This window comes from Pinus tabuliformis, chromosome Q (assembly GCF_031772625.1).
Source record: "Pinus tabuliformis cultivar Carrire ecotype Pingquan chromosome Q, CPIR1, whole genome shotgun sequence".
Classification (NCBI taxonomy): domain Eukaryota; kingdom Viridiplantae; phylum Streptophyta; class Pinopsida; order Pinales; family Pinaceae; genus Pinus; species Pinus tabuliformis.
Genome location: NC_142296.1, coordinates 627,731,098 through 627,742,562, shown reverse-complemented (window position 1 = coordinate 627,742,562; position 11,465 = coordinate 627,731,098). Strand labels below are relative to the sequence as shown.

The 11,465-nt window shown below is 35.2% G+C and overlaps 1 pseudogene; it reads right to left on the bottom strand.

The window, feature by feature from the left end:
• Nucleotides 1–631: 631 nt before the first annotated feature.
• LOC149221017 (anthocyanidin 5,3-O-glucosyltransferase pseudogene) lies at nucleotides 632–1,432 on the bottom strand (annotated as a pseudogene).
• Between the last annotated feature and the right edge of the window lie 10,033 nt (nucleotides 1,433–11,465).

Sequence of the window (11,465 nt, the reverse complement as noted above, 5' to 3'; positions counted from 1 at the left end):
TTATTTTTGTTTTTGTTATTTTGTTTGTTTTTTTTAATGTTGGCAGAATTGGTAACATGATGATTCTTGTACTTGCATGACACGGGGTTGATACTCATTGACTTCCACTACCTAGTTGCAACCACACGAACCCCAAGCACGATACAAAGGTAAATCAAGAATTGAACCTGTGACTTGCACAATGACACAAATGACTTGGCAATGCATTCGTTGGACAATAGGCCACACCCCTAATGACATCACGATGTTTATTATTGTATGCAATAGTGATTTTCGATTATATATTGACATATAAATAAATGGGACCTATTCAACAATCAGAAATAACAACAATGCAAAAAAGGTTTGATTCAAAATTGTGAGAACTTGCCTTTTCCTTATTTAGCATTACATAATAATTTTAATTAATTTATAATCATCTATTTTAATTACGCCGTAAGGCGTTTCCCTCTGAAATGAACTCCCCAAACTGTTGTCGTGTCAAAATATGTGCCATTCGATTTTGTTGTTAGATGATTGGGTAATCATTAGCCGTTGATTTGAATTGAGCAATGCCAGGCACGACGGTCCATACGAACCGTCAACCGTCTTAACATCCAGATGTGACGTATCAAGCGAGACCTTTCAAGTTTCAAGTAGCAGGTGGTGTTTTAGTGGCATGCATTTCCTTCCAAACAGAAGCTGCGTTGGCCAGCGCGTTGTATGAACTCCCTCCCTCTGCCATTGCAAACTGGGCCTTCCCCATCAATTCTGCCATCCCCTTCTTCATTTCCATTCCCCCCTCTCCTTCCATTAATTCCCTCGCCGCTCTTTCCACTTCCTCTCTCTTCACCAATCCATCTGCTCCCTTCTGCGCTTCAATGCCCACCTTCATCTCCTTCACGAGAAGGAAGGCATTCATTCTTTGTTTAGCAAAGAGAGGCCAAGTGATCATCGAAACTCCATGTAAGATGATTTCGATCGTTGAATTCCAACTGCAATGAGAAAGAAAACCGCCTGTGGATGCATGAGAGAGGATAGCAATCTGAGGCGCCCATGAATCCACCACAAATCCATGGTCCTGGGTTCGAGTCTTGAAACCCTCAGGTAGAACCTCCCTCATGTTTGCTTCGGTAATCATTGTGGATTCAGTTGGAGGAGGAGGCTCCTTACGCAACACCCAAAGGAACCGCTGCCCGCTTGCTTCTAGCCCCAAAGCTAGTTCCCGAATTTGATGCTCCGACAGGGTGCCGCGGCTCCCAAAAGAAATGAACAGAACTGACGAGATGGGCTGGCGGTCCATCCATTTGAGGTAGCCCTCCTTCTCAAACTTCTCTTCAGATTCCGATGGAGGCAAATCTATTAGCGGCCCAACGGGATAATTGGAAGGGGTCATTTCAACAGCGCTCAGAACTTTTCCTTCCTTGAGAGCTTTTATTTGTTCTGGTTCCATTTCTTGGCATGTATTTATCAGAATTCGACGAGCTTCCTAAAGCTGAAGGGAATGTTGAATGAACCAATTGAATGAAATATCAGATCTGTCTAGAAGAGGGTCTGGTAAATCTTTTTCGGGAATCGACGGAAGGCCCGACACTTCGATCGGAAAATCCACATCTTTGAAGGAAATTTCAATGTTGTGGACAAGTGTTGGAAGGTAGAGCATGATGCAGAGGAGAGAAGCCCCAGAAGTGGAGAATATGTAGCAAGGTATTTCCAGTTTGGAGGCGACATCCAACATGGGTGTACCGAAAAAATTGATTATGAAAGCGCAGACAGGAAACGAAAAGGATGTGAGAGCATCTTGCACTAATATTTTAGCTTTCTCCAATAGTAAGGGAATGCGTACAAAAATGTTCATCTCGGATGATCCCCTTCGATCTGAACATCAGGGAGCTCTATGAAGTAGATCATGTCCCCTGACGAAGACGACAGGGTGTGGTGAGGAGAGCTGGCCATCCATTTGGCGGTGAAAAAGGTGACAGAAAAGTCATGGTCACAGTCAGCTACTTTGCAAGCTCGAGTAGTGGGATGTGATGGCCCGACCCAAACCCAGGGAATATTGCGACATGAGGCTTTTGGCTCTGCTCTTGCGACTCCATGAATGTCTCTATATTCCAACAAGCAAATGCCAATATTTGAAGGGTGGGTTCTGTAACAATGAAGCAGAGAATTTATAGTTATAAAACAAATGTATGAGCGCGCTTGCGTCGTAATGAATAATTTGGGGAGGCAGCCAAAACTAAAGTTTAAACAAATATATGACCCACCACGTTTTTTTTGTTTCGAGGACTTGCTAAAAGACTACAGACAATTTAGGGTGGATTTTTCAGTCATTTGTTGACTTTGCAGTAGCATGTTGGAAATTTAGGAGAGACGTATGGAAAATGGCAGGACCCAGGGCTATATTAAACAGTTTAATTTTGCTTGCAACGTCAGTGCAGACATATGGACGATGCCACCACTATTTTAAACAGTTTAGTTTTGCTTGCCACGTCACTGCAGACATATGGGCAATTTAGGAGAGACGTATGGAAAATGGTAGGACCTGGGGCTATATTAAACAGTTTAATTTTGCTTGCAACGTCAGTGCAAACATATGGACGATGCCACCACTATATTAAATAGTTTAGTTGTGCTTGCAACAGATTCGTAAGTGATTAATATATATAACGTGGGTGGGGGGATGATTTTTAAAAATATATGTTGTGTTTTTTATTTATTGGGTAATACTGTCATGACATTAATCTTTAGAGCTTTTGACTAAGCTGTTAGATTGGCATCATAGAAGTATTATCAATTTTCTACAAACATGAATTATAACTTAACAACATAAAAATTCAAATGAAATAAGGCCTAATCCTTTAATCTAAGTCTATAATAGCTTCACTTGTAGGAAATCAAGTTGCAATATTTCATTGCCTATATGGGTAAATGGCTTATGTAACAATACCTTGTTCACTATGTAGTTAATGATTAAAATAAGATTAACAAACATTCATCCAATAATTACTATTTAGCTAAGAAATATGGAAGACGTGCAATTAAGCTTCAATACTCTAAGTAGTATCCACTATAGTTCCACTAGTATAAAGGAAATTTATAGCAGTTTATCACAACTCAGTGATTAGATAGCATTGGTAATAGTACTTTGATGACCACTTTGAATTGTGACTAAAAGGTAGATTCAAGCTTCAGTTAAAGCAAAGATACAACTAATCAAACATATGAGACCTCAAAGAAAACATAAACAATTGATAAATAATAAAAAGTTGAGAAGAATTTAAAGTATTTCCCAAGAATAAATCTATACGGTGGAAATAGTGAAATGTATACACAGTAACTCACATAAATATAATAGTGCACATGTCCAAACCATGGGGTCCCTCTAGAATTTTCATATCCACATCATGACTATTATCTTCTAAAACTTAGAGTAATATATGAACATAGAGACATGAAAATGCACATATATTAATTAAAAGTTCGTTGTATACAATGTTCCCTTTCTTCTACTCTTTATTTTTATTTACAAAAACTAAAATATAATAAACAAAGTTATGCTCCATCTCCTGGACTAATGACATATTGATATAACATCTAAACTTAGGCAATTCAATCCATCAAGAGTGTGATATCGACCTCAATTGTGCTTTTTAGATAAATATGGAAGTCAAACCTGATATTTATGCATTATTCGGATTGATGGCACTTGTGTTGACTAGAACATTAACTAGGGGTGTTTGTTTTGTATTCTACACATCCAAGGGGAACCACATTGTGCCATGAAGGTGACGATTGAAACCCGTATTCCCTATTTCTAATTAGGAAATTTCTATGACCTACTGAACAAATGAAGGAACCAAAATGAAGTTATTGTTTAATGTATAATAAAATCAAACAAAAACCTTGCCTAGAAACTTCAACATTTAATATATCCATTCCTAAAAAGTCTTCCTCGAAAAATTTAAAAATCAATATCCTTTCCAAAAAAGTCTTTCCCAAAATCTTTATAAATTAATATCCTTTTCCAATTAATATATTTTTGGCCATATAAAATAAACTCTAGAAATTATGTCCTTGCCACACAATTTGAAGAGGGCAACGATCAATATTAATTTTTATATGTGAAAAAAATGGTAACTACACCTTTGTCAATAATAGTACATCTAACAACTTTCCAAATTTAGAGAAATCCAAATGGATCTAACAAATTAAAGCAAGCAATTTGAAAGCATTCTAAATCCTCATTTGATGTTGCCACCCTCTATTGGCTCTAATGGCCAATCATGAAGCAAGCAAACATTCTAGTGTATATTTGTATTGTACAAGATGGTCACTATATATAATTATGGCTAGAATAACAAATGCAACATGGATGATAAATTTTTTCAAACCACCAACATGAATATATGCTCAAATCTTTCCATAAATCTCTCGATAAATCTTCATCCCTATTTTCACTCATTTCTCCCAATATCTCAATCTTCCATAGACTTCTATGTTTGGTCTACATCATTACATTTTCATTTCACAATTTAGATATTAAATTTACTTCACAATTAGGAGTTATTCCATTATAACCCCCCTTAACAAATTATTGTGATTTGAATATCTTCAATTGTCCTTTGAATTGGTCCCATCTTCATCTTCAATCCTCTACACTTTTCTTCTTTGGCCTTATTATTTCATCTTCATTTATCTTCAATTTTCATATTATACCTAAACAAACATAAATAATGTGTTTGTTTAAGTCCATATAAAAACGTTACCATCCACCTAAATGCATGGGTTTTCTACCACTGTATTTACTATTTCTATAGGAAACCTTTTCTCTTATGTAGTTTATCAACATATATTTATACCCTTAACTCCCATATATCAATATAATCATCAACTTGGGTTTTTAGGCTTATCCTTAACCACACAAACCTTAGGTGGTTTCAAATTACCACAAACATACATTACGTCAAGTGGTTTTGGATGACCACAAACCTTTCTCTCTCACAACAATCATAACAAGTAGTTATTTAGCATAACTTATTACTTCATGGAAAGTGGTTTTTTAGGGCCACTGCCTCTTCAATGGGGGTAGACTTTACTCATCAAGCATTACATTGACTCAAGTAAATTAAATTTCCTTCTACATATGCTTTTTAATCTGAATCTTCCACTACACCTCCATAAATTGTTTCTAGTAGGTGAATGTCTCCATCCAACAAGAAAACTGAAATTACTTACAAAAAATATGTGTCTTCGATGGAGTGATATCAAGATAAAAAAAAAATACGACTTTGACTTGAAAAATTTAATTGACACACCATGGACATGACCCAAACATTGATTTGACTTTTAACTTTGACATGGCCTTATTTTTATTTTAACTCCACATTTTCAACTAGACTTCAATTCTCATGTAATGAATTTACATAATTTGTTAGGGTGTTAGGTACCATAGAACATGCACCCTTTTACACATCAATATGTGAGTCACTTAACTTGGTTTCGAATTTATTTTACTTGATATCAATTCTTACATCAATATATTGTCATTCAAATCTTGACTTAACATGACTCCTTTTATAAATCTCCTTTTATTGATCACTTGGACCCCTTTCTTTAAATCAAAGCTTCCCATCACTCATCACTCTTCCACGGTAAGTGAGACCTTGAAAAAAAATTCCATTACATATCAAAACCATCCCAAACTTCATTTTATATTTCAATGATATATATGTTAAAATTAGTTTTACCCTTTATGTTTTATCTTGGTAAGTGACTATGTCAAAAATAAATAAAATAGGGAAACATCGTGCTTCTTTTTATCTAAATAAAATAGGATACCTCTTTAGACACTTGCAATATTTCACTACCTCTGGGATGGATATTTGGACCTACTACACCTCCCATAGCCATGTTTATGTGAACCAACATAATTTCGAGCGTGTTGAGCCCCGACAGGTTTTGTGGATTAAACCTAGTGAAGCTAGCTCCCGTGGGACTGCTTGATGTGTTCACTGGCATGCGTATGAATGATGTTAGGAAGTGTTGAGAATTAACTTTAGTGGGATCATGATAAGGAAATTTGTTTGTAAAAACATAAGACTTGGTGTTTGCAATGCAGAAATCCTCCAACCGCTCTAGATCTTTAATGATTCCCTTCATTACCATGAGAAGAGCTAAGAGGAAGAGGATACCAATAGTGACTCTGCAACCAGAGGAGATGAATTCACACAAGTCCATTACAAATAGCAATCTAAAGTGAATTTGAAATGGAGTCACATATTATTTGCACAATGCTCACAAATCCAGGTCGCCTATTAACATTATTCAGTGAGTGTGAAGTTGGGTTTTGAACCATGAACATGGAGAAATTCTAATGTATTATTTTCCAGAAAATAAGAGTCTATGCTCATTAGCATCTTGGATATGAAAAACTCTCACCTTCCAAATTTCTTTAGTGTGACTGTTTCCAGTGCAAACTTGAGTATGTATCATGGACAATGGGATTAAGTCCACTGAGTATCTCCAAATCTCATAGTTGTAAAGCTTTACAAAAATGTTAGTCTCATATGCATCTTAACATATGAAAATTCAGAAAACCTTAATGCATATCGTTGTTATGATACCATTTGTTGGCTCTAATAGCCAATCATGAAACAAGGGGACCATCGAATTAGACTAAACAAATCTTCAAAGGGAAATTATATTAAATAAACTGTATTGTACAAAATGGTCACTATATATAATGATGGTGGCCATAAAAAAATATTATATTTGAGAAGTTTCTTTAAACCACCACCATAACTATCTATGAATCTTTGAATGAATATTCATCCTTATTTTTGGTAATTTCTCCCAATATCTCAATCTTCCATGTTTAGTATAAATCATTACTTTTTCATTTCATAATTTAGATATTAAATATAATTCACAAGTAAGAGTTATTCCATCACCCTCCATGCCTCCAAAGAGAATGACCCATTGTTGAACTGTATGATGAAGCCACTTTCCTGGCTCAATGATTGTACTATTTTGAATGGAAAAAGAAATTATCATGCAAATCTAGTTAAAACACAAGGGAAAGAGAAATGAAAGAATTAATATTCTAACACCCATTTCTAATTCAAGCAGCAATGGTACCGGTATAATGAGTTGTGCCACACAATAGATGGCTTCCTAGTGTGCGGATGAAATGTTGAAGGGAATGGCATTGGTACCAACAAAGTATGTTGAGAATGAATATGGTAATGAAGGAGTGCTTCTATGGCCTAGGAAATAAAGGAACAAAATAAGACACCACCTCGGGGTATATTCCAATGTGGAAGAGATTTCATAGCTAAAGTTAAAAAAAAAAAAACCAAAACTTTTAATTAAAACAACGTTTTAATGCACAACCTAGGAAAAAAAATATAGAATTTATCAACTATATCAAGTGTGGGAGCCAAACCTAGCATAGGGTCATGAATTATGGTATAAAATTATGATCCAATCATAATATACAAGATGACACCTTTTTCACCAAAGAAAATATGACCCTATCTTTGATCTAATCTGATCTTGTAGATCTAATTTAAATCACACTACCTCTCATAAAAAGACAAGGACGGTGAAAACTCTAATACCATGAAATTTTTTAAAACAATATCCCATGAACTAAAAACAACCTTAAAATAAAAAAAAAAACCTTCTACAAAAGAGAATGAAAAATAATCTATTAAATCTATTATATAGAAAATGCCAATGTGTGTTTCTATATATAGTAATGAAAAAAGCCTAACATATAGCAAATGGATAGGTAGCACACTCAGGCAACTAGTGGCGCCTATATCAACTTGCAATTAACACAAGTTGTATGCATTAATAAAAGACTCTTTAAAAAATGTCAACGCTTTAGAAATATAATACTAACAAGTTTGATCTATTCTCTCTTTAGCAATATCAATTACTTCTATTTGCATATGTACACATCATTTAAATGGTAAGTTTTATTAAAATAAAATGCACACCAATTATACTAATAAAAAGAAAATTCATATAAATAATTATATCATAAAAATATTATTATTCATAAATAACCTTAGTATTATAATATACATAAATTGATTAATTGATGATAAACACATTTGAAAAATCATCTAATATAATGATATTTTGATTAATATATTTACAAATAATTTCATCCATTGATAATAACAAGCAATCTAATATAATGATATTTTGATTCATATATTCACAATTTCATCATTATTTTTTTTTGTCTAGGATAAAAATTTAATAAAATTTAAAATATTAAAAAATTTACTTATTATCTTATTTTTATATTTTAAATATTTAAAAAATATATATTTGAATAATTCAAAGTTAAAAGTGCCAGTATTAATTTATTTTTATATTCTAAATATTTAAAAATACATATTTAAATCATTTAAAGTTAAAAGATTTAAAAATACATATTTAAATCATTTAAAGTTAAAAGAGATATTGAAATGATCATAAAAATCTCCAATTTCAATATTAATCAAAGTTAAAAGAGATTGAAATTATCACAAAATCTTCAATTTCAATATTGATTTGGAAATTTGATCTCTAGATTTTTTTATAAATATTATTTATAATTAAAAAAAATACATGAAAAATATTATAATATTTGTTTTATAATTCAATGCATTTATTTATTAATTATATTTACGTCGTAAGGCGTTTCCCTCTGAAATCGACTCCCCTCTCTACCCACTTGTCATTCTTGTAAACCATAGGAATATATGTTAGACGATTGCAAAAGTTTCAGCCTTTTGATCATAATAGTTACAAAATGGTTACAAATTAGTTAATTAGTTGCGGAAAGGATTTGCGCACTAGTCGGCATAACTGATTAGCATGTTGTGGCAATGGAAAATCAGGCGTGGCGAGCCTCCTTCTTTACTTACGATAAGGGAAGGTTGTTTTACGACAGGGAAAAAGCAGTCGAGAATGTTTTTATACAGGTTATGTAGATAAATCATGGCTGTGGTGATGACGAGGGAGAGCTTGACACTGAAATTGTTTGCGCAGCAAAGACCGCCTTTATGGTATGTTTCTCAGAGAAATATAAGCCCGTTAAGCAACTTAACCATCACAAATTTGGTTCTAATTCTTTTGTTTTGGGGCTCCTAATGCACAATGTTCCGAACTAATAGACGCAGGCCAGGGTATGTCTTTCTCACAATAATATTGCACATTAGTTTTTCATGATATAAACGCTGACCATGTTTTCCTGTGATCCACCTGCGGGATTGGAATACTTGCACATGGGTTCCACTCCAAAGATAATTCACAGGGATGTCAAGACTGCCAACATTCTTCTAAAGATAATTCACAGGGATGTCAAGACTGCCAACATTCTTTTTAGACTACAATTTGAACGGAATATTGGGCAATTTTGGTTTGTCAAAGATGACAATTGATGGGGAGGCTTCTCACATTACCACTACGGTAAAAGGAATGGTAGGATGCCTCTAGGACACTTATGTGAATCAGTGCGAAGAATAAATAACTTAATGTGTGAGAAATGAACTAAGCTGTAGATTGGTGAACCCAGAAAATGAAGCAAACTTCGGCTAAACTTGTAGTATTTCTAGTGAAATTAAGTAGCAACCTAGTCTCCAAAAGAAAACCCCGAAGAAACTTCCGGGCTTAAGCAGGAGTGGCGCTCAGGGAGGGAAACTCTAACAAGGACTTAATCCAATAAAATTCGCTAGATAAAGCCGAGCGCTATTAAGCGAGTAATAAAAGAGCAGAAGCTCTGTTCATAAGTAATAAACCCTACCCACTTCTTAAATTATAAACCCAATATTAGTAAAGCAAAATAACCTTCAAATAGTGAACTCATCATCATAAGAGAAACGATTTCAGTTGCTTAACAGAATGCAAAATTTTACAGTAGAAGGAAATCAAGATAATCTACACTGAATAAGTCAAGAATAGTAGCGTACACACAAAATCAAGAGAAGTTTTTGCATGTCAAATTAATTAGCAGAGAATGAAATCTGTGCGTAAATTCTGAAATATACCTTTCATAGAAGAAAACGAGATAACAGGTATGACATCAAGAACCCATAGATAAATTGACAACATTTATGCGAATATAGCCTTAAATGACCACGACTCCCATACAAAAGCTCATTAGAAAACCAGATAACTTATATAGAATGTCAAAAAGGGCCTCAACTCAAGGGAGGCTTCAAAAAACAAGGTACAGCATAATCTAGGAGCTTATAAGGGCTATGGCTGCTTAACATGTTTTCTTCTGGAAAGGAGATTAAAATACACAATAATCTTCCAGCAAGAAATTGCAAGGCCCTTGGCCAAAATAACATAATTACAACACTACAGTCTAGAGAGCAACTTGAATAGCAGGTCTACGAGGAAGCCTCGAGAGGGTATCGTGAGGCATTAGAGGTGCCATCCCTCCGAGTAGCCATAAACAAACCGAACAATAGCACCCTTAGCATCCACCGAAGCGGAGCTCAAGGAACTCTATGGATGCAAAAACCTTACATATGCCAAAATATGAAACACCTCGGTCCATTGCTTACCCGGAAGACTTGCGCATCGGTGACTGCCAGAATAAGCCGAAAACCACAAGGGTTGATAGCAGAGGAATTCTCGTACTCGAACCCACCAAACCCTGAGAACAGAAGATAAGTAAGCAATTAGTATCACGAAATCCAGAGTTGAAGAGAAAAAAAAAGGAAAACAATAGATTAAAGAGAATTGTAGCACAGAGTCTGATTTGGGGAGAAATTTGACAGCTTACCATTAAGAAGATCGCCCCAGTTTTCATGGCTAACCCTCTGAGACAGGGTTCCTGCTACACACGAAGAATCAGATAGAGGTAGGAGGAGCAGAGCTCGAACATGCACCAAGAGCTTGGGAATTGAATGAGCCAATTTCCAACAACTTAGAATGAGTAAATCCGTCGAAGAGATCATAGCCCCTGGATCAAAGAGCTGAGCGCACCACCGTCGATGGGAGTAGGAATCCCGAGGCGTCCAGCTAAGGAGGGATGGCCTGCTCGTGCCACAAAGCCATGGCAGAGCCGGTGTGAATGTTAAGATCACAAATCGAACGGTCCAGAGATAAATAAGCTTTGGTTATAATTAAATTCATCACGTAAGTAATTAGTATCATGAAATCCGGAGTTGAAGAGAAAAAAAAAGGAAAACAACAGATTAAAGAGAATTGTATCTTAGAGTCTAATTTGGGAGAAATTCGACAGATTACCATTAAGAAGATAGCCCCAGTTTTCATGGCTAACCCTCTGAGACAAGGTTCCTACTACACACGAAGAATCAGACAGAGGTAGGAGGAGCAGAGCTCGAATAGGTGCCAAGATCTTGGGAATCGAATGAGCCAATTTCGAGCAACTTAGAATGAGTAAATCCACTGAAGAGATCATAGCCCTTGGATCAAAGAGCTGAGTGCACCACTGTCGATGGGAGTAGGAA